This window comes from Caloenas nicobarica, chromosome 8 (assembly GCF_036013445.1).
Source record: "Caloenas nicobarica isolate bCalNic1 chromosome 8, bCalNic1.hap1, whole genome shotgun sequence".
Lineage (NCBI taxonomy): Eukaryota > Metazoa > Chordata > Aves > Columbiformes > Columbidae > Caloenas > Caloenas nicobarica.
The window spans coordinates 16,749,635-16,772,926 of record NC_088252.1 but is presented as its reverse complement, the minus strand read 5'-3'; the positions used below and the strand labels follow the sequence as shown (position 1 = coordinate 16,772,926).

The window sequence follows — 23,292 nt, the reverse complement described above, 5'->3', positions numbered from 1 at the left end:
TCGGATGGGATCAGGGCTCTTTTTCACTAGGAGTAAAAGAGATTCAATGCTGGAGTATTCTCTGTGGGTTTATTAATATAATAAAGGCAAAAATATGGGGCTTTCTTGGGTTGTTTCATCTTAAGTACAATTATTGGCAATTCAAAAAGACTTTTGGGAAGACTTTAGAGAACCATTTTTAGGAATAAGAAACCTTAAGCTGCACTCAACATGTAAGTTCCCATCAAGCCACATTAGCAGCAGTCTAAAACACAGAATCAACCAAAGAGATGCTTGAAATTCTTTCTGCATTACACAGACCTTCCCATTCTGCGTCCGGCATCCCAGCTCTCTCTCATGCCTACATTTAAATCATTCACCCACCCTTCGGCAAGACAAAGCCTACTGCTGAAACCACGTCTCCGATGATGCAAGTGAAGAAAAACAGTGTAAGTGTAGTGATAGCATAGGTGAACCTACATAAACTCAGCTGAACTCAATTAAGTTAAGCCCATTGCTTTAAGGGCAGACCTCTATATATACACACACATATGGGAAACATGATCTAAGGGCTACATTCTTGGGTAGAAAAACCAAACAGACTTCATTAAGCATTGCTCCGTATCTTGGCATGCTTCTTTTTGGATGCATCTGAGAAGCTGAGATTTCCAACCAAGACATTACTAAATGGAGATGCTGTTAATAATCTAACAGTTCTGTATAGTGCCTGGTTTCCAACACGCAATATAGATATCTCTGTTATAGACAATTTTCTGTTATTCATTCATACCTCAGTATTTCGGCATTCGAGCTGTGCTTGCACTTCAAAGCTCACTATCCCTCCCCCCAGTAAGGACAAAAGTCAAAGATCTGTGGTCAAGCACTTCAAGTCAAACACTATTTCAGGCTTTAACATAAGCAGATTACAGTTCAGCTGTATTCCATCTGAACTTTTGTTTATCTCTTACCAATGCTGCACTAATTATCCCTGACAAGAGACAGACTTTAATTAACAACCAACAACCAACCTTTATCTATAAACTCTTCCCATACAAGCTCTCCCTCTAAGTAGCTATTAAATGCCAAATTTTAGCAGCAAGTAATTAGGAGATATTCTTACCACGCAGAGTTAATGCAGAATTCAAACAAGGCGGGAGAGACGCGGGTCAGGGGGCTGCCAGGGACACCCTGTGTGCGGGAGCAGCCACGATGTCCCTCTGCTTGTGGGAAAGCTCTTCTGCAGATCCAGGATATTTGTGCTCTCGCAGCACACGTTGTTCCGGGAAGGCTAGGTGGCTGTTACTCATTGCAACGTGCTTCGCAATGAGTAAATATGAAGACAAGATCTCCACCTCAAGCCTTTCAGGAGAAAAAGGGAAGAGGTTTCCCCGACACCCTTTTGTACAGAGGATGGGAAAGCTCATCTCTTCAAATAAGAGAAACAAATGGCAGAAACAGCTTCAAAGTAGGAAGAAATTAAGGTATTGGGACAGGTAGTTAAAATGGACACTGAAGGAGAACAAGTAATTTAAATCAAAGCCAGGTAGTCGAGCTGTTCTTTTAACTGACACATCACTTGCTAAGGTGTGCTACAGGAGCTCTTAAGAGAAAGCTGGCGCGTGGCAGAGCACTGAGGAAACCAGGAGATTTTACCTGTAACACTTTTGCACTTACCTTCCCTTATCCCTTTTCCTTTAGGGTGGGAGGGGGTGGTTAGGGGACGAGACTAGCAGACAGGGAGAATGATCACCAACACTCGGATTTCAAACAGCGCAAGTACTAAAAGACTAAAGCCAAAGCAAAACACACCGTTTCTCCATTTGGCCTGGACACTTTCCCCTCACACCTACCTCAGCAGGAGCATCCCTGCCCATTGGGGAAAGTGCTGTCACAGCTGGGGAGGTGGTGTGGAACCAGGAAGATCATAGAACAGTTTGTGTTGGAAGGGACCTCCAAAGCTCATCCAGTCCAGCCCCTGCCATGAGCAGGGACATCTTCAACCAGACCAGGTTGCTCAGAGCCCTGTCCAGCTCGGCCTGGGATGTCCCCAGGGATGGGGCACCCACCACCTCTCTGGGCGACCTGTTCAGTGTTTCACCACCCTTGTTGTAAAAAATTTCTTCATGTCCAGCCTGAATCTCCCCTCCTTCAGTTTAAAACCACCACTCCTTGTCCTATTGCAACAGGACCTGCTAGGAAGTCTGCCCCCACCTTTTTTATTGGCCCCTCTTAAGTACGGAAAGGCTGCAACAAAGTCTTCCCAGAGCCTTCTCTTCTCCAGGCTGAACAACCCCAACTCTCTCAGCCTGTCTTCACAGCAGAGGTGTTCCATCCCCCTGGTCATTTTTGTGGCCTCCTCTGGACCCTTTCCAACAGGTTGGATGTTTGGGCTCAGCTTAAAAGCCACAGCTGGCTTGTTTGAGCACAGGTTCAGGACAGGCTGACTGAGGCCAGCCCAAGACCAGGCCAGACCCCGCGGTGACCCTCTGCCTGCTGGGACAGCACCAGCCCAAGCACACAACTCGGATCTAAAGTTAATCCGTGCTCAGATGAACCCCGGTGTCCAACTCACTGAGCCAAAACAAGAGCAGCCAAAGGAATAAAGGGAGCTGGGGGCAGGACTGACCTTTTAGTACCAGCACTAACACAGAGCTGTGTAATCAGGCCACCAATTTGCACTTTGAGGTACATCTGTAGCATTTTATCTATCAGCTTACACACGGAGTTGGTTCGCAGCACCTGCTTTTTTAATATCGTGATGTTTAACTACTGAACTGAGGTCAAGTTCTGTATGGCAAACACTTGTGAAACTATTTCCTTCCTCCACTGCCTACAATGTATTTAGAGAATTATTTGATTTACACCACAAAGGGAATCAAACCTAGCTCAAAAGAGCAAACAAAACTTCCCTATGCCATACACACAGAACCTATATAAGATGTGTGAAAAAAACCTCTGTGTTTTCTTATCTTCCTGACTCCTGCACACTCAACACGCAACAGCTGGAAGTTTCATCTTCGCAGGACCCATCAGGATCACCCCATGAGAGCTTTTGAATCACCTCAGTAATCAAACATTAGAGGGAGATTATTTGGAGTTAGTACATGCAGTTTAAGTTTTAAATAACAAATGCTCATTTCGCAAAACTGGTGAGAATTGAGACAAAAAATTGACTCGAAAGAAAATTTATGTACATTACAATTGTAAGCTTTTTTTTTTTTTAAAGACAGACAACTATGAAAGAGAAATTATGATCCCCTCATTCAAGAAGGAGCAAAATTTTGGCAAATAGCCCATCCTGATTCCGTGGTAAAACAATGATAATATAAATGTAATGCAGTATAAAAAGGGGTAAAGGAGGGAAAGAAGGACAGCGATGAGAGTGAACTAGAACTACAGAAAACTGGTGCGTGAAACCAAGACTGCAGTCAAGACAAGTCAGGAAAAAAAAAAAAAAAAATCACGACTCGCATGAAAACAGAAAATGAGCTGATTTTTAAAGATAAACTAGGAAGGACTGAAATCTAATAGTGGTATAACCCCACTGCAAAACAGAAGTGAAAACAGGGCTAATGATGCAGGAAAAGGGCATGTAACAAGTTTTTCCACTCAGTATTTGGAAAGAGGCAAAAAATGCACTTGTATCAAACAGTGAATTACCTCAGTGGCCAAGTCAGCCCTCGAATCTTGCAGTTAAGTTTTGATTTGAGCTTTAAGGAAAAGCCTGATCTACAGGACACACCAGTGTGGTGGGATGGAATGGAGACCACGCTGATCCAGAACCAGGAGCTGAGAGGGAACAGGACCACCTGTGCAATTACCTCCCATTAGGAAGGCATTACTTCCAGATAAAACCATCAGAAGTCAATGCAGGATTCCAGTGATAAGGAATCCAAAGATATGAACATAATCAGCATTGTTGTTCTATATAAAACAGGTCCTGTCAAACGAACCCAAGTACACCCTCGGACAAGATTACACCTCTGGTTGGCAAGATAGCTGTGTTAGCACATGTATGTTCTTTAGCCAGTGCTTGACTTGGTACCACCCAACACTGATAAGAGAGTTAGCACTACACAATCAAAACGAAATATCGTCAACGTATTAAGAGCTGGCCAGCTAACTGACCACAGTTTAATCTGTGAGCTGATAATGCTGTTTGTGAACCAGCAATACCGTGGGTGCAGATGTACCCACCGCTCAAAACATGGCCCTCCAGCAGGATTTACTACCACCGTGTAAGATTTATTCATACAGTCCCAGGGCCAACAAGGGTTGGACATTAAATAAGAACCAGTGATCAGAAGCAGGAGCCAGGCAAATCAGAGTTGGGCACAACATAAAGAACAAAAATCCAAAGATTAGCTACTGGAGTAGATGGGGGAGTGAACAGTATTTCCTCATCTTATGGAAGTGTGACTTCATGTGCCCACCAGAAATATAAGTTACAAGCAAGCCAGGATAACTTTATCCTTTCTAAAAAAGTACTATAACCTTACTAAATTAAGCATATGCTGTACTGCCTGACAATTTTATTAGCTTGCAAAAACTTAGCTGGCATTTGTAAGAAAACCATTTCCACCTCCCTTACACATAACAAGTCAGCCTTTTACAAAGATTTCCTACAGATACAATGTGATATACTAAACAGAAGGCAAATACTTATTGCTCTCTTGCCACATTAAACTGTCAGCATTCCTTCTCCAGGAGAGACTTTCGGAGGTACTGGAACCACACACAGGCACTGCTGGGGGCTTGTCAAGTCCCGTGTTGGGGAGGGAAGCCCCCGGACACATGCAGACCACTAATAAGATTTCGAGTCCAGCCTGAGCTGGAGCAAGCCCAAATAAACAAGTATCTCTAGTTGTTTCACCTCCGTGTCTTGTTTTCTCAGCTGTAAAATGGGGATAATGAAGTGCATTGCCTCTGTTAGGTGCTCTGCTATCTCCCGAGAGCAAAGGAACTATCACACTGGTTATTCACCGATGTCTACTTAATGATTTCCTACTGAAATTGACAGCCCATTCTGGCCAGTAACGCTAATTAGTTCACAGGATCTGTTTGGCAGTCCACATTAACAGCTACAGCTTTACACTGCAAAATTTTTCATACAGATCTTCCTAAATTAGGAAATGCTTAACAAATCATGGGTGGGACTGAAACTAAACCACGCTACCCAGCTACCCACATACGGCCACCATTAAATAAAACCCCGCGGACAGCTGCTGCTGCCTGGGCTCCAAGGATGGTCCCCCTGCCCCGTCTCCCCCTTCCCTATTCCCAGCCAGGTTCCTCCAGCCAGCTCCTGCCTTCTCACCAGCACTTTCACCCCTTCAAATGGAGTTAGTTCCTACTGCCCACCTTAATTCTTCCCCTGCCATACTGGGCTGAAATCCCATCGGAACAAAAATCAACTCCGACATACTTTGCACTAACTCGACCACGATTGAGCAAGTGGTCACAATGCGAGATGCCATTCCCAGTCATTTAATCAACTCCCCAGCCAGAGACTTTTTCTTTTTTAAATTAAAAAAAAAAAAAACAAAAAACCCAAAAAAACCCCAAACACACACCACTTTTTAATGCACTGGCTTATTGTGATTTTTAATTAGGGACAGGATTTCAGATAGTGCACACCCATGGCCCCAAAAGGGGGGCGCGGGGAGTACGTGTGGGTGCTTGTGAAACCATTGTTCCTCTGTCAATACAGCTCATCCTCCAGCCCATCCAAGTTCTCAGCTGCCCAGTCACACAACTTCTAAAAAGTCAACAGCTGGGCGTTTTATAACCCTGGAGAACTTGCAAGCCAAACCTTACGTCGCTGGCAAGGAGACTTGGCCAAAGCCCGTGGACTCCACAGGGACTATTCCTGCCCCACCACCCTGCTTCACCTTCCTCCTTCAACCCACTGCTAACGAAGGCAAAGTCCGTGCTAATAAGGCAGGCAAACAGCTGCTTTGTAAGCAGCTACATGATAGACTGAATTGTGTTGGACAGTGGCTGGAATCCAGGACCTGCCACCATCTGGAAGTTGGCTTGGCCTTTGTTTCAAGTCTCCAGCACTGATGGATGGAAACAAGCTCCCAGTTCTTCTTGCATTAAGATAATTAAAACAATTTCCCCCCCAAGTAGCTTAGAAATGAAAGCACATCACAAAAGCTTAAATGAGACAGCGTTGATAATATATTAAGTAAAACCTGACTATTTGAAACAAAAAGAAAAACCCAAACCAAAACCTTGGTTCAGTCACAGAAGACAGCTTTGTCAACAAGTTCCTGTGACGACTCCTTGCAAGAGGAGAACAGAGGATGAAAGCCTGCTAAAGGACTCACTGCATCCTCCTCCTTCCAAGAAACATTAACTACTGCCTGACAAAAGCACTTCTGCTGAGAAAGGGAACAACACAGGCCAGTATTAAAGCAATTTCAATGTAGCTACCAAGCAATTAGCTAGATAATGCCTTCACTATATGCTGATTTTTCCTTTTCCAGGGTAGTCGTGCAAGCATAACTAGTAATTTGTTGTTTGTACAGCCACTTCTGAAGTTGCAGGTGACCCAATTTAGATTTTCCTTTCTGTATTACTGAAAATATTTCTGCTCTGGCATTGCACATCTGTTCACCAGTTTATTTCACTGTTTAAAGAAAAAAAATACAATGAAACAAAACCAACCTGCTACATTGTATTTGAGGATAACTTCCGTTTTATCTCAGCAAATATAAATTCAGACATTTTGATTTTCAAATATTTAAACTCACATTTGTGAAGCACTGATCTTGTTATTTTTTTTTCCCCTAAGCCAAAGCATAAACAAAGTTTATCTTCTATTCGGATGTTGTTTTGAAGCTTGTGATTATCCTGAAGTTAAGATGCTCCTTCCTAGAGATTATCATTAGTGAAGTTTTGGATGCAAACCTCCGGGCTTCACTCCAGTAAGAGATCCACCACTTTCACAAAATGGTTTTGGAAAGCACCTTATATTGTTTGACCTGATGTTCAGATCTCTTTGAAAGCTGCCCATCTCCTTTCCTGAAGTTATGTTTCATCAGCACCTTCTACCAATATAAATGAGTATCAGTAGCAGGATATAGGAGTGAAATTCCACCGTGACTGCAGCCATATCTAAGTTTCTGCACCAATACTGTACAGCTCTACACACATACAACCTCAAGCAGAGACAGACTTGAAAAAAGTATTTTGATTATGTCAATGTATTAAAAAATACGGATCGGGTTTATAAATTTTGCTGTCACAATGAATGCCTCTAGTATTTTCATCATACGATATTCCAGGACAGAAGGTCCTTTTCTGTCCTCCCGTTTCCTCAACACCAGTCTGCCACTTGTACACTCCTTATTCATATATGAAAATGCTATAGCCACAGATTCTTTCACAGCCTTGCATAAAGCACTATACATTAAAATTAGTTAGGTCTTTCTGCTTGCCATAAGATGCCTCCTGTTCGGATAGCTGGACTGGTTTTGGACTAAGCTGTTGGATCAAATGCTGCAAAAGCTTTTATTTCTTGACAGCTTGCACCCATGAGTTCATGGGCTGACACTGGCTTTTGTCTTAAACAGCCCTGTACGCCTTCACAGTGTTTACACCTTTGATGAATTTAGATATAGTAAAGATCATTGGAACTTTTTTCCTGTTAAATATTTCTCCATCTCATCTTACAAGAAAGGCTTTCTACACTTCCACTCATGCTTGTAACTCCCCTCTGCAACTCTACCACTTCGGATCTATCTACCACCAACGCAAGTGATCAGAATGTACACGTTTTCCAAAAGCAGTCCCGGAAAGACTTGCAAAATAGTATCAATCTCCCTTCCCCTGTCTATTAAAAGCAAAATAAAGATCCACCCTCTGGTGTATACCCTTTTTTCAAGGCTGTATCACCACTAGCAGGCCACACTCACACTTCGGTCAAACAGCGCAAGTAGTTGCACAGCAATGTCTCTGTATCCAATTAAAAAAAAACTTCAGTGCTAATATCAAGTACAAAGGTCAGGAAGAGATGATGTCAGCCGAAAAACATACAGCGGTCATGTTAAATCTTTGTCTAATATGCTAGAGACAATAGATAAAAGTGGTATTTTTCTGCTTCTTTCTCCCAACTGTGTATTTTGCATATGATGAGAGAAGAGTCGGATAGAGTTGTTTTTCCCTTCCACCTGCCAAATCCCTCTGCATTTCTCAAAAATGCACAGGTTGCTGAATGCTGTGAAACCTTTTCTGAGAAAAGCAGGGATGTATAAAAATGCTAAAACAGAGACACTTTATTTGGTATATAGCTAACATAAAATACTCATTAAAGAACCTGTCAAGCACTCTTCTAAATTTTTATGGGAAGTCAGCTTGTAAGATTTTCTTCATTTAAATTGCCTCAGTTTTGCACATAGCTCCATCAAACTGCCTTGCACTGGCCATGCGATAAGATCAGGCAGATGGGCAGCAACAAGCCCTCTGCCCAGACAGCACCCCTGGGCCAGCTCTGCAGGTGTGTGGCCATCCAGGGAACCATCAGAAGGTCCTTAAACCTCGCTTGATCTATGGAGCCAGGACACCGAGACATAATTACAATACTTAAAAAAAAAATATATATATACATATAATTAACGGAAAATAACTCTCCTGAGGACAGAAAAGGAGGAAAATTGACAGATCCAATCTGCCATCCCCATATACTTTCTAACTTGAGTACAAAAACCTCTTCTCCCCATCTGAGGCTGGTCCAGGCACCACGCCAAACCTTTGTATCTCCCTCCCGAAGCAAAAGGACAGGTCTCCGACTGCCACGTCGCTAACCCACGGCCAGACAAAGCAGCACCTCGTCCCTCCCCGGCCCTGCCCACAGTTTCGCAGCTGCAGTAAAACCACATCACTGCCTGTAATAAGGATCTATCAAATTTGTTCGAAGGTGGTATTATCGACTACTTAAGTAAACTCAATCATATGAGAAAGCATATTATTATATTTGCTTATATTTCATTTACAGACCACCACAGAATTTTAAATTATGGCAAGGCCACAAATAATACACTTGCTCTACTTGCAAAACTATTCCCTCATTATTATTTCCATTGTCTTCACATATCTGTATTTTCTACCTCCCAACTCTCACATTGCAGAAGATAACCATTTATCTATTCACCTCTGTCCCTTTACACTAACCCAACAATTCAGGATGCAGTGAAATGAATATGTTGTAGTCTAGAAAAATCTAAGGAAGAAGGGAACAGGGAAATAAGGATTTATTAAGACAGATGAGAAAGGACCCAGATCTGATAGCGGGGACACATAGTAGTAGTCTAGAAGGCATGAAAAACTGAAAAATTTTACAGCAACTTTTTAGAGCATAATATCATCCTGTTTGACTTCATGATCAAGAAATGCCAAAAGGAAGTGAAACGGTTTATGTCTAACTTGAGGCTTTTATATCCACAAATACTGCCTCTATAGTAACATAGTGGCTCTCATGTATCCTCTGAAGCAACCTATTCAGATGCATAAAAACTAAAGTGTAGCCGCCTTCTAGGTTAAATAGATTGTGGTTACAGAAGCATCTGAATGACTTGAGTCGTATGTTTTTTCCAGAAACCAGAGGTGGCTGCTGTGGAAGAGATCAGGCCCTTTTGGTCGCACTGGGTAGAACTGCCCATCACCATTTCCTGCCCACGGAACGGGGCAGCTGGAACATCTGGACAAGCACATCCAGCTCTGTTAACCAAGAGGGGAAAGGATAAAGATAAAACACCACACACGTGAGAGCTTGGAGAAAAGAGACACTTAAATTAGGTAACAATTTCAGATATCCCAGCAGCTGTGGGCATACAGCTGCTTGCAACGCACGCTGACCTGACAAACGGGCTTTAAATCAGCAACAACCAATTTACACTGTGTGTCTAACAAAGTCCCAGAGGATGTTTATCTTTTGTGCGGTCATTAAAAGCACCAGTGAAGTTAATAAGCAATATGGAGTTGCAAAAATAAATATGTGCGGAGCAGAATCAAAGAAGTTAATTTTGCCACCAGCTGACACACAAGAAACAAGCACTAAGGCTGACTGTAAGCGTGAGCAGCGTTAACAACTCAGATAACTTTTCTGCAATTTTAAGTCAAGTTCTGTGGAAGTTTTGCTTTGCTGAAGACCTTAAAATTTGACCTTTTTGCCCTCTTTAGCCATAAGGTTTCTTGCGTATCAGTTATGGCCAGCTATCAATAATGCAACCTACATGTTCTGTACCAAATCCTGTAAGACTATGGCTCTAGACCTTCATAAAGCAAAATAGGACAACATGATACAGCAGCAAAAAACCCAAATGAGCCACAGGCTGCTTCCTACTTTACCTTCCCAGCATGGCAGCGAGAGCTTTGTGCCGCAGAGCACAGTGCAAGTCACGCAATGAGACATTACCTGTGCTTCTGGCAAAATCCACAGGATATTTCTGACTTCTGAACATGAGACAGTGTTACCTCAACAGCATCTGAAGTTAACCAGAACATGAAATATGAAGTCATTTTGGTTTGGTCCTTTAAAGTTTTTGTTTGTTTGTTGGGTTTCTGTTGTTGTTGTTTTGAGGTGCAGCTGAACTACGATGTAATTTAGGTTTATAACAAATAAACTCAGAGGACAACATCCAAATAGAAAGTTACTTAATGACATACCACAGGTACCTGTGTGAGTGTAAGTGAAACACAAAAGTATCAGAAAATTATGCTTCACTTTTGCTTATTCTGAGAGCAGGGTTCCTTTCACCAGCACTACCCGAGACCAGGAGAGCATCTATACTACCCTTAGTCACTAACCTCTGATTAGGGAGGAGCCGGAAAACTTTCATCTCAAACAAGCTAGACTCATGAATGTACCAACATATTCACTGAATTCCTACAAAACTAACCCTTTATCCTCAAAACATCTAAGACACACTTCCCGCTGGTACAAAATAAGTCTGAACTTTTCAGAGTAGAGCTGAACACCTGCAAGGTCATGATGCGCAAAGCCAGCAGTGGATCAGTCTTTCATCTATCAAGTCATTTCGTACTGATCCAGAATCTTAAATGTTATTAAGACTCCAGAGTTTATACAGGGCGTTATTTGTGATACTGGTGCCATCTTCTCTCCTCCTCCGAACCACATAAAGTCACCCATTTAAGAGGAGACAATGTATATGCATGCTCAGATATCAAACATAGTAAAAGCTGACGACAGACAGAAAGTTATAACTTATTTTTAATTTAAAGATTATTTATATATATTTTTTACATATATATTTTATTATATTTAAAGATTATTTTCTCCTGCCCACAAACACCACCAACCACCCTGCAGCTCAGACTGCTCCTGGGTTAGTCTCCAGAGACCATTCACAGTGCTACAAGCCACTCACAGCTCAACTCCTCCCAACATTGCCACCTCTGTGCCCAAATGGTCCCTCTCATACATGAGATCAAAAACATGAGGTCACCTTACCACATTTCCGATTTCTCATTTCCTTCCCTATCACTCCTCATCCACGAACGCCCTTACCAAACAAGCCAGAAGACTTCTGACCCATTCCTCAAACCAGCTTTTGAAAGACACACTTAGGTTTTCTCTCCCTGCACAGCTGGCTGGCAGGTACCATCAACAATGACTCAACCGATAAGCCAAAAGCAATGTCCCATGGTCCTGCCACATCAGACCACTTGGACTCTTCTGAAGTACTTGGAGACCGTATACCACAGCATTCCTGTGTCATTTGTACCCACCTTGGAGCCCAGACACGGCCACCTTGACTGTAAGGCTGGGCACACCCCCACTACCCATGTGAATGGACACATTCCTCCCATACAACAGCTTTGCGTCCACATGCCTGCATTTTTAGTCATGCAAAGGCCGCACGTCACACCCATTGCGTGAAGAAGAGCATGAAGCAAAAGGGAAGAGGACAGAAGGGAATGCAGCATGCCACAAACCCAGATCTGCAGCCCCTCCCTCACCCACATCTGAAGCATTCAAGAAAAGCCAAAGAGCAAAACATTGTGCCAAATGAAGTATTGTGCATCTAGCTGCTCAGCTCCCCACACACACGGATTGTCAGATGGCACTGGCGGCTCAGGAGGGCACCTCTTCTGCAACACCAAACGCTGTGCCCCGAGTCTCTGGTCTGCACTGCAAGAACACAAGTAACCTCACTGCATGGCTGAGGATCACCTCTAACATCCGTGCAACCAACAGAGGAACACGAATCATATGGAGATATAATTAAAAGGAAAACCCTGTCTTAGTATCAGAGACTATAGATGGCTAATGAACAAGCTTGCTAAAGAAAGGATGGGCAAGTCAGACACTGAGAAAAGCAGAAGTCCTGGGAATGAGAAAACTCCTTAAAGCAGAGCCAAGTCTGTAAAAAAAAAATCAGAGTAAGAAACAGTTGCTTTCTTTCATTTTCTTTTCTTTGAGATGTCACATCTTCTAACACTTTCCAGCACTAGAAAATGAAGACTTGTAGTTCTCCACTTCCCAAGGCAGGCTTGGAAAACAAATTTCCCAGTTAACTTGCCAAAGCAGAAGATTTGACAGCAGCCGAGTGCCCCTCTGCCCAGCCTGGAGGATGACTCAGTGGAAACCAGCCCTCAAAAAACGTTTTGTCATCCTTCAGTCAATGCAACTGAATAGGAACAAGTTTCTCACCTTAAAAGCTATAGCTTCCAAGGCAGTGCAGTTAAAGGCAGCATTGTATACTAGAGGAACAGGACTAACATGTTTTGGTGAAAAACAACAGCTTACTTTCTACCCCTTTTTTTCAAATTTTAATACAATTAATAAAAAGGTTTCTACTGGAATTAGGCGATAAAAATCATTTCCTCCGAGCTTTAGAGTAACTCACAAAAGAATGATATATTAATACAAGTTAAGTGGTTTGAGAACTGGGGAAGACCAACATTTTAACTGTTCAGTTTACCCAAACACATAACTCAAAGCTGAACACTGAGCACATAACCACCCTTCCACTAGAAGGACAGAAGAACACTCACATGCACATATTCAGCTGGGTCTCAATCTTGCATTCAGTTGAAACCGATCTCGAAGGATCAGGTATGTGGTATATCCCAATTTGCCTTATCTTGTCACAAAAGCATGATTTTTCTTCCACTTTCCACTTCAATCTAAGCCGCTCCTGATACTAAAACGTCAAATGAAAGGCAAAATACTAACACGGTGCAGCAACATGCATCATGAAGTAAGTCAAGCCCGAGCTGTGCTTTTGCTTTTCAACCTCACCACCTCTATCAGTACTTACAGACAAAAGCCACTATTCAGGCTTTTGAGTTCAGGCATTACACACTCTGAATAATCCACAACCTCTGCAGTTCCAACCAACCATGTCACTTCTGCTGTTAATTTATTCTAATAAAGTGATGCTTCTGTTTGCCATACTGTTGCTAGTAAGATGATGGGGAAAGCAAATCTTCCTGTGAGCTGATATTATGTGAGTCTGCAAGAAACAGGCTCACCAGAAGGAACCCTATTCAGTGCTCTCATTAACCACAAATGCTATCATTTTTTTCTCTGCTGCAGTATTCCACATCAATAAATAACGAGCAAAGAGCAATGCATAATACCTAATAACATACCTACACCAGCTCAAGTGTCATTAAGCATAAGGTCACTTATGTTACAGAAATTGCCACTGAATAGGCATATATACTTCCACAATAAAGGCAACTTATAAAGCAGAATAAATTCTGGCAGCTAACTAGTCTTACAAAACGGTAAGGTCAGCCTGAAACAAATCAGGACAAGTCTCTACTCCCAAGATTGAAAAGAATCGCACCATCTTACTTCACTACAGTCTTGGACTTGATGGAAAAATCATGCAGAAATACTTGGGGCAAAAGATAACACAGGGATTTAGATTATAAGTGTTGGCATTTCATTCGTGGGTGAGCAGAGAACAGAGAACAACCATGTAAAATTGGCACAGCTGCACAGAGGCCCAAAAAACTAGCTACAAACTAAGTAGAACACATTTGGTATTATCCTAGTTTACATTAAAAGCGTGGGGAAATCTGTCCACAACATCCCAAGGATCTTTGAGGGTGGCAAGGGTCATCTAAAATTGTTGCTTTGTGAAGTTTTTATTAACAGCCTCTTGAGAGCAATTTCTTTTTTCTCTTTTCAAAACATTCCATACGAAACATTCCTGAAAGCATGAAGTATATGTTTAAATACATACATACACACGCTCTATTATTAGAGTCCTTTGCAAGAACCTAATAATAGAAGTGTCCATAGTTACGTATAAGGCAATTACAAGAGACTTACATATAAAGCATGCTTTAAGGTATGTGCATTGCTGCCACAGAATAGCTATACATTCAGTCAGTACAGAGAAATCAGACAAGCCCATCACCTTAATCTCCAGAGGATTCAAATGTTTGATTTCAGTTGTCCTAAATCTAAAAAAAAAAAGAAAAAAAACACACACAAAAAAAGCCAAAACCGAAAAACACCACACAGCAGTAGAAACTCCAGTCCTGAATCCATCTTGTCATTCTACTGAGTAGCTTCCAGAGAAAGTAGAAGCAGATGCCAGAACGAGCAAATGCCACATATCAGTATTAGCTGCGATCTTTGTCCTTTTCAAAAAAATAATATGAAGTGTGTACTTAATTACTTTGGAACTGTTTGTTATTTCATATTACATAAATAACACACGTAGCTGCAGTGTAAGAAGCAGAGTATCCAAATGGTATCTTTCAGTGCATACCACCAGTATAAACTGTCGTCACTAAAAATACAAATAAGGAATGTTTCTTATACAGTTGCTGTTGTAGTTGGCTTTTTGGTCTGTTATTTGCTAACAAACACCACAATTTACTTGTAAGCAAAGGATTCCTTAGATGAAAGGCAGAAAGCGTGTCTTTGGAGAAGCGGTATGTCTCAACCTCTGAGCTCAAGGCAAGCCATCCTTTCCCAATTAAAAACACCGTGAAGATTTGCTCCAAGCCGCACTACCTGGGACTTCCAAGGCATATTCCTGTTCAGGAACAGACTTTAACAGAGACTACCCTTTTCTTGTGTACTTGCTCAATAGCATCGTCATTTTTCATTCAGAGCAGAGCACAGATCTAACATCTGCAACAGTATTTCTTGAAAGGGAACTAATCTCCGCAACACTGTTACAAATTCCATAATTAATCATGTTTAATTAGTTCGTGCTTTTTTTCCTGGCTGTCTGTAATAGAGACGGAGCTTCAAACTTCAATTTTGCAAAGAGGTGCTTAGAATAAATTGGTAAAAATGCAAACCACCATATCCCCACTGGAAAATATTTGGAGTTATCTGCTTGTTGAGACACCAACATTCCTGCCTGTAGGTGGCCTGTTACCGCTGTGTACCCAGCATCTCCTATTTCCACTGCCTTGTTTGAAGAACTTCCCTCTTCCCACATACCTTCCACCTCCAGGGACAGATCACAGAGAGACACTAAACCTTGGCCATAAACAACGTGACTTTTGACACTCCTGTTCCTAAAGGATCCCCCACTGCTCCACTGCCACCACTCAGCGGCACAGAGATCACCTTGGCACAAGTCGTCTGTGCAACGTCTGAGAAACGCTTTGCCTCGCTGGTGTTTTGCACAACTGAGGTTTACATAGAGGTCTGCCAGCTTCTTCTGCAGTTTATTTTATTTGCTGTACACTAAAGCCTGTTGCAAACCAACAGCACTTCAATAACTTGCAGTGCGTAGCACAAAACCGTTCCAATGCACTTGGACACTCAGTTTCCAGACTTAACACCCACTACCACAGCACCACTGGTGGAGGAATTGGGATGCTCTCCCAGGGCACCCCAAACCGCCAGTTCTGCTGCTCCCCACAGGTCACTCCATCTTCCCTCACGTCTTTCCTTTTGAGAGGAGTAACAAACTATCTTGAGAAGAAAAGCGCTGTGGAGAGTAATTTGTTTTAGTCAGCTGTGTATGGGTCTGGAACTTTCATGTAATTATATGTATTTTGTAGCAATTAAGACCCTCACGCTACAAACATTTATTCATACGGCAAACTTTGCTTCTGCACTAGCGCTCAGCAGACTGACAACATACATTTTTGAGGGAAAAGCCAATTACACTAATTAGAAAGTTCACGAATACAACCGCGCACATGCAGAAGTTTGCTGCATGATCTGTATATATTTTCTTGCACAGATTTATGAACTGTAGAAGTTTAACTGCCCTTAACTGCTTCTCTCATCAGAGAACTTAAAGGAATCTGTAAAGTGAAAAGAAAAAAAAAATTCTCTGCTAAGAAAGAGGTACGATGCAGAAATCATCTTTCAGTTCACCAAATACCATATGTAGGAAAAAAAAAATAGTGCCAGAATAAATTCACTTCAGTTTGGAAGTTACAAACTTTTCCTAGAGTAAAGATAAAATGCTTGCAGTATGGAGTTACAGCTCCAGGTTTCTTGGCTATAGTAGAATGTCAGCTTATTTTGGATGCTAACTTTCTTCATTTCTTATCCTTCAGCCAACTACAGGCTAACAGTATGAAAAACCCCTCTCATCGCTGTCCCAGCACTGACCTCAAACCCAAACCAGATGAGTCCCAATAGTTCAAAAAAAAAAAAAATTTGTAAAATATATTAACTTCCATACAGACTCATCCCTGAGCCATATTATGAGCGTAAACTAGCTAGAAGATAATAAACGGGGAAAAACAATATGCGACACTTCTGGGGCAGCAGACATTTCTGTCACAGCAGGGTCCCAATACAACCACAAAGCACAACTGCTTTAAAACTAACGAGAGGGAACCACGAAGTGCTGAAGATCAGGAGAAAAGCACTAACAGACGGTCTCTGTGTGAGACCCGAAATGACCCCGGGAACACCGCCAAGAATCATTTTCTTACTGGTAGCACTGGCAGCATGTTCTCCTACCGCTGAGAAAGGTGCAGGGGTGGTAGGTGGGCGAGACTCTGGCTGGAGGAGGTGAGAGGAACAAGATGCCTCCATCCGGAGGAAACAGCACATCACTGGCTCCTGAGGTTTACAGAAACGATGCCGTTATCTGGATTTCCAGCCAAGCACACATCGCGTCATCCACGTCCAGACCAGCAGCTCCCATCAGAATGGAGCAGAGCCCCAGAGCAGCACAAGCACCCAGGCACTGCCAGGCCTGGCACTCTCAACCTTTTTTAAGTGAGCTCAGCTGCAAAAATGGTTGAGAAACAGTGTTCTAGACTTAAATGTATGCAAGGTTGAAATCCCATTACCTAGCACATTGTTAAGCTCGAGTTAAACTGGTTTGGCACCTTTCAGGAAGGTACTGGTTGAGCCCTGGGTTCTGCAGGGTAAGCGGTGAGGGGGATACAGCAAACGCGGTTAGAGCACAGGGAACCGGCATACGTGAATTCTGTTCTCACAGATCTAGCACAGAGTTCAAATGAAAAAATAAAATTAACAACAACAAAAAAGCGCACCAAAAAACCCTATCCAAAACAACAAAAAGAGACACGAAACAAGAAACTTCGATTTTTCCATATCTCAGTTTCCCCATCTGTGATAACTCCCACTTCAAGGAGTCAGGCCAGTACTTTAAGGTACTCACACAGAGAAATGCAAATGAAATATAAAATTACTAATATGGAGAGAGGCAGGCTTGCCCCCACCTTTTATTCTACAAACACAGATGGGATAAATGGTTCACTACATTTAACTCCAAGCCGCACAACCTTAGCCAAAACCTTATTCAAATAGAACATTTCTGAGAATCGGGAAGGGGGGGAAGGCAGCGGGGAGGGATGCAGATGTGGTCTCAACCTAAGAGAAGTTAAGCTTTTAAATTACTTTTTTTTTTCTTTTTTTTCATTCCGTCTCCTGGTAGTATGCCATTTTAAAAAGGTGTCTGGCAAGCAAAATAAAAAGTTTCCAGGGTTTTCCTTCCCAAAGCCGCCTCAGCCAAGAGCCAGGCGGGGAGGACGGGACCGGGAGAAGTCGCTCGCGTCTTTCTCCAGCTTTTTCTCCAACATGCCCCCTGGATCCAGACGTTTTGGGTGGGAGCTGGGGCCGAGGAGGAGCCCCGGGTTCCCCACCTGCCCGGCAGCGGGGCCGCTCCGGGCACGGCCGGAGGGCGCGGAGCTGCCTCCTCCCGCCCCACGGACACGGCTCCCCGGGGGGAGCTGGCGCGGGGCGGGGGCAGCCGCCGCCACGCACGCACCCACGCGTGTCACCGGCCCCCGCAGGCACGGGCGCCAGCACCGACCGCTCCGCAGAGTCTCCCCCCGGAGCCGCACGGGCCGTACGCGGGGAGGGCGGCCGGGCGGAGGCGATGACAGCGGCCGGGCCGGCAGCCCCTCGGGACTACCGGGCGGTGCTGGAGGGCCCGACCCGCCGCCGGTCCCTCGCAGGGCCGCGGCGGGGCTGCTCCCGCCTGCCCGCCCGGCGCCGCCCGCCGCGGAGCTCCCCGCGGAGGGGAAGAGCCGGCGGGGCCCCGGGGCGCGGCGACGCGGACCGGGCGGGGAGGGGAGCAGCGAGAGAAACTTTCCGCCGAGCGCGGCCGCGTCCCGCCGCAGCCCCGTCCCGCCGCCGCCCCGCGCTCCCGCCCCGCCGCCGAACAAAAGAGCCGGGACCGGGAGCGGCGCCGCGGGGTGGAGGACGCGGCTCCCCGGGGCTGCCCGCCGCGCCGCGCCGAACCGAACCGAACCGCGGGGCTCCCCGCCCGGGACCCCTTTCCCCACGCCGCGGCGCCCTTACCTGGCGGAGGGCTGGTGCGGGGCGGCGGGCCGGGCGCGGCGGTGAGTCCCGGCTAGCTGGAGCGAGGGCCAGGAGGGCTCGGCGGGGATTCCGCCATGTCAGTGATGTCGGCACCACATGGGGCCCGCGGCCGGCCCACGCTACCGCGCACTCTGGAGTAGAGGCTCCCGCCGAAAAGCCGGCTGAGGCGGGCGGCGGCGGGGCACGCCAGCCCTCCTGCCCCCGCCCCGCCCAGCAGCCGCTCCGCCCCGCGCGGGGCCGGCCCCGCGCCGCCGCCTCCGCCCCGTCCCCCGGCGCCGGGCGGGGGGAGCCGGGCGGGGCGGACGGGGAGCCGAGGTGGCTCGGGGCCGTGTCCCAGCCGGGCGGTGCCGCACCGCCGGGTGCCCAGCGCCGGCTCCGCCGCCTGGCAGGGGCTTGGCCCGGCCGCCGGTCCCCTCGGCGAGCTCCCGGTTTCGTTTCGTCCCCCCCTAATTCCTGCGTCGCCGCTCGTTGCCAGATGTCGCCCCCGAGACACGAATCACCCGCCGAGCCTTCGTCCTGCCCAGTTAGCGGCCTCTGCCGTCGTGGCAGAAGCTGGACTAAGCCTGTTGTCACAAAAATGCCATTTCTGACTGGGGAGATGGCTCGTCCAGGCTGGGATCCCTGTATGGTACCTGTGCTGCAGGTCGCTGCAACGGCAAGACACCGAATTAGAAGAACCCTTGGTCCCGTCGGTGTGATCGTTCCTACATTTCCATCGGTTGGGAGTAAGGAGGAGAACTTTTAGGCAACATTTCTCAGAGTTTAAGATAAACGCTCCGACTTATTTAAATCTCCTCTGGCTCTGAAAGAGAGCCCTGAGGAACCACAGTGGTCATCCACCTCTCAGAACCGCATCCAAAAAAAAAAAAAAGTGGGAAAGATGACTAGAGCTTTAATCTAGTTACAGGAAAAGCTTAAAATAGGGCTCAGCCTCACCCACACCACAGATCACAGCCACACTGTGAAGGGTCTTTTGATTTGGCCTTGGTCCTTCGGGTAGCGAACCTTCCTCTGCAACAGCTCATCACCCACACATCTTGTGCTCTGGGTTCTCTCCATCGTTATATTCTTCAGTGTTATTTTTCCCTACAGCTTTTATCCGAGGCCGATCTACTTTATCCACCAGAGCAAGGTTTCCTTGCAGAAATTAGAAAGCCCCATGGAGTCTTAGGCAGCCCAGGTGTATTTTCATCAGCTTCCATTAAAATATCAGCAGAAACATTTTTTTCCCATAGGAGCCCTTGATGTTCTACTTTGTGTTGAAAATCGCATTACAGAAAACTCGGTTTGGCAGAAAAGTTCAGTAAAATGAAAACATCATGCCCAAATAGGCTGGGTTTTTTTATTTAAATGTCGAAAACACAGGGAAAAAAAAAAAAAAAAGAAAATTATCTGAAATAGATAATTCCTATGAAAATAACAAATTAGCATTTTCCCCTGTGAAAGATTTTTCAATGTAAAATGGTCAGCCAGCACTAAGCATTGTTCAACATTAATTGCAAAAACTTTTGTAAGGAGTAAAATCTAAAAGTAGAAAAATGTTTTGTTTTATTAATGACCCAAAACACGCAGACTTTTTGATGATCCTGGATTGAGTTACAGAGTCAGATGAGATTAATTATTCACTAGGGTGGTAAAGCCTTTACTCAGCCCTGTAGACTGTTTTGTGAAGAAAAAGACAGAGGAAAGGGACAGAGAGAGGGAGTGAAGGTGTTTCTTTAGAATGGAAAAAAAAATCACTGACTGGAGTTGGAAAATGACAAAAAAAAAATTAAATTGAAGAGTAAACAAAATTCAAACCTGAAGAAAGCAAAATGAAAAGAAATGGAGGAGAGGAAGGAAAGGAAACCAGGACTGATTTGTTGCTTTTCTATCAGATGAGTCAGAGGAAGGCTGGGTCTGAGCATGTTCCCATTCGGAAAGCCAAAACAGAGGCATGGGGACAGTTCCAGTCTCACCTGGAACCGCAGAAGTGGCCCAACTGACAAAAAATAGAGCGAAGCCAACCTGGGCCTGGAGCAAACGCGTGCTTTCTCCTTGGAGCACCTTCTGCTCAGCCCCTCTGCTCTGATGAACAGGAGGAGCAGATGTGAACTGCAGCTTTTAAGTCATTCGGTGGGAGTCGGACATGGTTCACACACAGAGGAAGAGGGAGGGGAGAATGAAGCAGGGATCGCTTTTCCTCAGAAATTTCCTACATAAATAACAGATAAAACTCTTTCTTTAATGGTTTACTCCCTGAGCCAGCTCATCTAGGAAGAGCATTAATCAGACCAGGAGGAAACATCTTTTGCCCCTGAAAAAGGAAAAGGATTAGGTTAAGTGGTGACACAGAAGGGATGAACAAATTACCCTGCAGAAAATGACTGACCTAAACCGTCATCCAAATAAATACAGACCAAAGCCATGAACTTTTCTGTTTTGATGAGTCTGGTGGGTTTTTTTTTCAATAACAGACATGTTTTTCTTTTATCACGGTGGGATCTTTTTGTTTATTCAGGAAACAATTGGCATCAGAAACACAAAAGCGCGTCTTTTCCAACTCCCCACGTGCACCTGTCACAGAGAAGCGGGATGAAAGGACAATGCTGTCTCCTTCTTTGGTCTTTCTCTTGGACCCATGTCCCCAGGACAGTCATTCCCAACCTGCAGATGCACCAGGAATGGGCAGAAACCCCGAACTCCTTTCAAGCAGGGATTGTTTACCCATCACACAGCAACACTTTAAGCACTGTTGACTGGGGCTGGATCCAAACCTATTCTAAATTCCGGATTCTGCCATCATCCCTGTCAGCCATCCCATCCCATTTGGTGACAAATTCTTTGAGGTCCCTGTACAAACTGTCCCTACAAGCAGGGTAAGGCCTCAGAGATCAAACACCATCGTAAAGGCTTCAGAGATGGTCTTTATTCTCACAGGATGCTTTCCCTCAGGTTTCTGATGGGATTGAGTTAAACTTTTACTCTTCCCACAAGCTGCATGTTCTGTATTCTGAAGGGCGGCAGGCTGAGATCTTTGCATCAGTGCTGTTTGACAGTAGACAGAGAATGCTTAGAGCAATTTATTTGTTTTGGTTTTTTACCTGGGGTGTACTACCCTCAGTCATTTTTAATACCCTGTAGCACACAGAGTTTTCTCTTCATGCGCTTATATTACAGCCCTGAGTGGCTGTGAGGTGGGCTGGCTCAGGGCTCAGTGTCTAACAGGTTGCATTCACCCAGAGCAAGAGCTCCGGGTTCAAACTCTTACTCTCAGGGCCAGCAGCAACTTGGACGGAGGAAAAGGGACACACTGGGCAAGAAACCCCTCAGGTGACCCTGCCACAGGCTGAGAGTGGGTGAGCATTCCTCACTGCCAGGGGAAGGGCAAACAACTGGGTGATCTCCTTCCAAAAACATCCAGAACAAAACGATGTAGCACCTCTCCTCCCTCCCCCTTGTGATCATCTAGCTTACTCCTTCCACAGAATAAGGGAGACCATACAATCACTTCTTTCTTGTTGATAAACCCTTTTTGGGGCCCTCGTCTTTTTATGTATCACAAACCATTAAAGCTGGTGCAGTTTAAACAATTCAATACTCAAAATTGTACAGCACTATCTGATCACAGTAGTCTTCTCTCACTCTTTTATCTGAAAAAAAATGAAATCTAAATGCAGATTAGATTGTACAAATTAAACCACAGTGAATTCCTTCAATCTTTTTTCAGTGTTTGATTTTCAAGATAGTGCCCTGTGGAGACTGATGCAAGCAAGAAGATCTGGGTAAGCATAGTGCATAGTTCATAATGGTCACTTTTACTGTGGGGAATCCAAAATTCTGCAGGACGCTCTTTTTAAAAAACTAGGGCATGTAAACATCAGCACGAACCAGGATTTCTATCTGTACCTCTCTTATTTAGAGGAAATGAATGCCAGTTATTCACTGAGCATATATTCATGTTTTCGCATTCATGAACTGATGGAGTTTGGTGAGGAGTTTGTATTCATGGTATTGATTAGCAGACCTTTTTCCCTTTTTAGGACACAGGTCAGTATTTCTCATGCTCGATAACATGTGCAGAAATTAAGCCCCAACAATCTTATTCTTGGGATAAGATCAAAGGACTAATCACTGCAAGATTCTGAAATAAAAATTAGCCACCTCCCTTGTTATTGGGGTGCATGATAACTTTTGATTGCACATCAGTCTGTGATAAAACCAGTTACCTATTGGACATCCTTTTATTACATTTAACAGGAAAGTCTTTAATTTGGTCTTTGAATCTCTCAGACTATTTACTAAGCAATAAATATTCCCAGTCAAACTCTACTATTATAAAAGACAGAAAAGACCCAGGAACTTTACCAGCATCTAGAAGAGGCCCCGTAAGTGCCAGTTCCACTATTCTCAAGATGTGATTTCTGACACACCAAAAGTTTTCGTTTGTCAGGGTTCTTATTCTATTAGTTATTTCTTAAGCTTCACAAAAGTGTCATGGAAAGAAAATGTTCCTGTTGCCCTGTCTTCCATGAGAAGCACCATTGTTTTCAGAATTTTTCTGC

The 23,292-nt window shown here is 44.4% G+C and overlaps 1 protein-coding gene across 2 annotated transcripts in view; it reads right to left on the bottom strand.

Moving 5' to 3' along the window:
• FNDC3B (fibronectin type III domain containing 3B) overlaps positions 1–18,891 on the bottom strand; it is a 197,604-nt gene extending 178,713 nt beyond the window's left edge. The window contains exon 1 of one of the 2 annotated variants that reach the window (XM_065639992.1): positions 18,728–18,891. The gene's annotated coding sequence lies outside the window, so the exon portion shown is untranslated. Of the gene's footprint in view, positions 1–10,399; positions 10,435–18,727 lie in introns of those variants that run through there. The other variant, XM_065639993.1, reaches the window with a different exon arrangement.
• Between the last annotated feature and the right edge of the window lie 4,401 nt (positions 18,892–23,292).